Below are 5,676 nucleotides of genomic sequence, written 5' to 3'. Positions count from 1 at the left end.
ATATATATATATATATATATATATATATAGCGTTCTACGGCTGACTTTCTTATGGTGAGATAGGTACAATTATTGCTGACATTAATATTGATGCACCCACCAAAGAATAATTTACTTTGTGTTTTCGGTTTGTATTACTTGCAAGGTATAACATTTTCAATATTTTCGAGTGCTTTGGATGTTCGCTCGAGACTATATTTTTGCCCTCAATGTTTTGACGGATGCCAAATGTGAAGCCTTTGGAACTTCAACGGCAGGCATTAACTATACACTATTAAGCATGTTCTTTAAGCTGACTGTGAAGTAAACAGCAAGGAGACTGCTATTCTAATCATGTGTTCATCAAAGAGGGAGAATTTACTCAGTGGTTTGAAAAAATAAAAGCCCTCCTTATCCCAATTCAAAACATGAATAGGTCTGAAAGCAAACTGAAATCCGGTGAAATTACAAATAAATGAATAATACATACATCTTGGGACCAACGAATTCTTAATTTATTGAAATTATTCAATCGCCTTCGAGTGTTGGCAAGAATGTTTATTGGCATAATTGGATACTGATGTTTGGGGTCCTATAATTAGAAACAGGGCTCAGTTAGGTTTTTTTCTTCAGACTTAATCTCAACTAGATCTTGTTGCATACAGACAACTTATAAAAGCTACTGACAGTTAAAATGTCATGAACAGCTAGACAAAGGATGACTGAAATTAGGAAACAAGTTTTGAAAAATATTAGGAAGATTTATTTGACGTCTTCCATGTTGATATTGAGCATAAGGCGAGGACAAACAACATCATCTCAGCATCTTTATTATGAGGGAAACGAAAGGCGTCTAGAAAAACTGAAATGGCAATTGAGGAAGTTACATTTTTGCCAACAACTCGAAACCGTTATTTTGAAGCCACAAAAACAATAATCTCTTACATAGACAAATGCTTTAATCAGGCGTAGTACAACATATTTCCAGACTAGAAACATAGCTCCTAAAGGCGAACAACAAAGAGAACGTCTTATCAGAATTAATTCTGTTATGGGAAAGGTACGCTGGTGACAATAACATTAATTCTATGATAGCTCAACTTCTGGCATTTGAAGTTTCCATGAGAGATTCCTCTGTTGTTTGAATGACATTACAATGACCATCTATCTGAATAAAATAAAATTAAAAAAAAAAAAAAGAAACAGCCGATGACAAGCACCTAATATCTGAGATTTGTGCAATATGCCAACTTTTACTGGTAATTCCTGCAACATCTGTTACGGTTGAACGAACATTTTCTGTGGTAAAACGATAAAAGACATGTCTTTGCTGAAGAATGACACTAGAAAGATTATATTCTCTGACTATACTTTCATACCACAAAGAATGGGCGGACGAAATAATTCTAATTCTGCAGAATTTACTTCCTGAAATGAGAACGCACAAAATAATTTCGATGGATTCTGACCGATCGGATAATAAAGTTTTACAATTATGATTGTTTTCTTTGATATTTTACTACGCGTATTTGCAAATTTTAATCAAAGCCTTCCAAAATTCAATCTTGCTTAATAATACACGCTATTGTCGCAGAGAAATCATGCATTTTTTCGTGCCTGTGGTTACGGTCCATATTTACATGTAAGCAAGTAAATTTAAAAGCAGGAACTGTTTTGATCATTCTTCCTTTATGCTAACATACTAACGCTAATTTTTATTAATCCCAAACTCGCCTAAACCTTGTTCTACGATACCTAAAGATACAACATTACCAAATAGGAACTTTGTAAATATATGATTGAGTCGGTTCGTTGGTTGAGCTGTCGATACACACACCCAAGTTTGTGCATCTATTCATCTAAAGAATCACAAATGGAGATTTTGGGAATGTCTTACGAATCTTCACTGTGTCACCAATAGATTGGATTTTGAAAATGTGTGTCAGTTTCTTTTGGTCTTTCTTTGTATGTATTTTTTTTGGGGGGGGGGATGTACTTGCCATGCATATGCATGTGTATGTATGTGTATGTGTGTGTGTGTGGGAGGGTGTGGGTGTGTGTGTGTACAGAAAATTTATATATACACAGATAACATATTTGTGTTGTTCTTCTTAATAGTGTTATTGTTCTTAATGTTGCTATTTTTAGTACTTTTAGATATTAATGAATCATACTACGAGGATAAGTCGCAAATTATATGCACTCTTGTATCTGTAATTTATTAAAACAGAAGGCGGGGTTGAATAATTACATCATTTTTCGAAGCACTTCTTCCAGCGGCCCAAAGGAGTTTATCGGCTGATTGTGCAGCCTTTTATGCACCGCTTCCAACGCTTCTTCGCCTATAGCAAATCGACATACTCTTAAGGGATGTTTGAACAGGCCAAAGAGATGATAGTCGGAAGGGATGAGATCTGGACTGTAGGCAGAGTATTCTAGCGACTCGAAAACCCAATTTTTCACTAGTTTCAACAATGTGTGCGTGCATTGTCCTGCAACAATAACATTTGCTTTGACAATAGACTTCGGCGTTTGGTGCGAGTTGCTGGTTCAGTTTGTTGGCCAGCATTCCATTGTTGCCTACACTGATGACTATAGACCTTTTTTTTCAATTTGTTCCAGTATATACCCTTTTGCGTTCCTAAAAACGGCTAGCATATTTTTTTCTGTGGAAGGTTGAGTCTTGAACTTCTTTTTCTTGGGTGATTCCTTCTATGGTGACTATTTCGCCAGAAAAGCTTTGCCTTTATTGTTGCAGCGATCTAGTAAGCGTTGACAGATTTCCACATGCTTGCGCTTGTGTGCTTCGGTAAACTTTCTTGGCATCCATCTCGTACAACTTTATTTACGGAAGCAAAAATCTGGATGGTTTCGTATGCAAAACCATGACTAATTTGCAGAGATGCCACCTCATCGAAGATCAGTCGTTGGTTCATCAGAACCATCTCTCGAGCTTGTTAAATTTTCACACCTGCGGTCGACGTTGATGGGCATCCTGCCTCCTCCCCATGCTTCACGTTTGTGCAGCCATTTAAAAACTTCTCGATCCACTCATACACAGTATTACGCGGTAGTACTCTGTATTAAAAGCTTGCGATAAATTTCAGCTTCTGACACACATTCAGACCAGAGAAATCGGATCACTAACCTACTTCGGTAGCTCAAACCCCGGTTACTTAACCACCAATTAGTACGCAAGCATTGAAAGTAGTGCGGTCAACCTAAAGAACGTTTCGGTGAAAGTACAGATAATTTTTAATTTACTCTCCTATTAAGTACTATTTTTAGTACATAATGCGCTGTTCTCCTTAATAGTACTATTCTTAACTAAATTATTACATTTCAAGTAATGAATAGAAATATTTTGCGATAATTTGAAAAATTAAAAAAATATGTTTGCAATTAATAACATATTTCATATTTCTTATTAATTAAAGAACTTGGATATTCTTATTATTACTATTATTTTCAAAATTATATTTCATTTGATGAATATAAATATTATTTGTGTTTTACGTTTGGGTTAATCAGGGTTAATTAAAGAGAAAAATGTTCACAATTAATAATAATTTCATATTTCTTATTAATTAAAGAACTTGGATCAACCTTCACGTGTACAGAAAAGACAATCACCTTCATCTTGATGCATTCATTTATTAACCTATCTATCTAGCGAGTTAGCTATGTTTGTTTTAGTGGCAAGTTGTAGATAAAAACAATTTAACCACCGAAGGACTATTTGATAGGTTTTAGTAGAGTACATATTTATCAATTTAACAAGGTAGAGGTCGACTATGATTTTAAAATTTTGGCTTGATCTCCTCCATCAGACTGTTTTAGTTTGATTCTTTTGGGACTTTATATAAATTTTGTCACGTTATTTTTGGTAGGTGGACCAATGTGAATGATAACTCGATGTGGTGTTGGTAGACAGGGGGAAGTAGTTGTTTAGTAGGGATTAGGCGGGGTAGCGGAGGATAGAAAGAAAGTATGGGTTTGTAAGGTTTGGTTTGATCGAAAGTCGTGGTGAAGAGATTTATTCTAGCGTGATATGTGAGCATGCATGTAAGTTTGTGTACATGTATTTATGCAATGTGCTCATGACTGATTAATAGGTTGGATGTGGTGTTGAAGAAGGAACAATATCTCCTGATATATACATGTACACCCATTACCCATTTTTCTATCTTCGATCGAATTGGTTACATAGACGAATTCGTATATATTATCATATTATATATTATATCATATTGCATGTGTGTGTGTGTATGTGTGTGTGTGTGTGTGTGTGTGTGTGTGTGTAAAACAGTTAGCCTGTGTGCAACAACAAAAGAAATAGACCTTAACAACTTTCAAGTAAAAGAATATATTTAATATATTACATAGACATGGAACATTCACATATAACATTCGGACTTTCCCGGCAAGTCATGGGCTGTTTTTCCTGTAAAGGCTTCACACATCGCCGTACAAGAACATTCTAAATTCTATGAGTATTGTGGTAATGAACAAATGGTACTATCATCTACTTCCGATCCACTTTCCTGGCTTGAAACAATTTTTAACGTTAACTAATACAAAAGATATTAACTTCAGATTTCACATTCGGACTTAAATCTAGTTCTAAACTCAGAAGTCATATATGCACAGAGGAGGACAATTCTGTTGGTGCGTATACTTATAAAATATGTCGTTAGATGTTTCATTGATTAGTTTCCAATATAATTTGTTCTGAAAATCAGGAGCCTGGATTTACTTAAATGTATTTATGATATATCATACCAATTGGATCGGAAGATGCAAATACTCAATAAAGTTGACTCAGACACAATTCGATCAGTTTACGAAATGATGTAACAGTACAAGTTTGTTGCTCTGTTTTAGGATAATATCAAAGAATACTTGGTTACTGTTTGAATGATTATTCCCGAAAACTAGCAGTTCCTAGATTTGGTATTCGAAGAAACAATTAGCTCACTACAGAAGACATTTCCACTATTACACCAAATACTAGGAAACAGTACAACTAGATCCACTTATTGGATAACAGAAATGGGTTCTATAGGAGAGGTTACACTTCAAACAGCTTCTGCATTCTGAAGCATTTGGTGGAAAAAAATCAACCTTCATTCGATCCTGTTTGAGAGAAACTTGCGAGCCAACAAAAAGTGATATGTGTTCATAAGCGTACATCGACAACAATGTGCACTACATACTCATAAACAAGCAAAAACAAACCCAACAAAATCAATACCACTACCTGTGACGCTGCCTTGAAGATAGCGAGTTTGTGCAACATTTTATACTATATTTATATTTGTACCATGTGAGAGAGAGAAAGATTTTTCTTCCGCTTCTTCGTCTTTATCTCTCTTTAGTTTGTAGTACGGTTTGGAAAGACGTCTGGCTGTCTTCTGAAAATCTATTAAAGATTATTTACTGCAATCCTTACAAAATAAAAACCTCTACCCCAAGTAACTGCTGTCGCCACTACTGCTGCTTTCACTAATATTGGAGCTGTTGCTACTGTTTTTACTATTAATACTTCCACTGAAAGTTAGTTGTACTATTATTACTAATACCGCAACTACTTTATTAATTTTCGAAGCACACGCATAGGCGCAGACAAATCGGCAGCCTTGTGAGTATGTGTATGTGTGTGTGTGGGTGCGTGCTTGTGTGTGTGTGTGTGTGTGT

This window comes from Octopus bimaculoides, chromosome 2, assembly GCF_001194135.2.
Source record: "Octopus bimaculoides isolate UCB-OBI-ISO-001 chromosome 2, ASM119413v2, whole genome shotgun sequence".
Lineage (NCBI taxonomy): Eukaryota > Metazoa > Mollusca > Cephalopoda > Octopoda > Octopodidae > Octopus > Octopus bimaculoides.
This window is presented reverse-complemented; position numbering follows the sequence as displayed.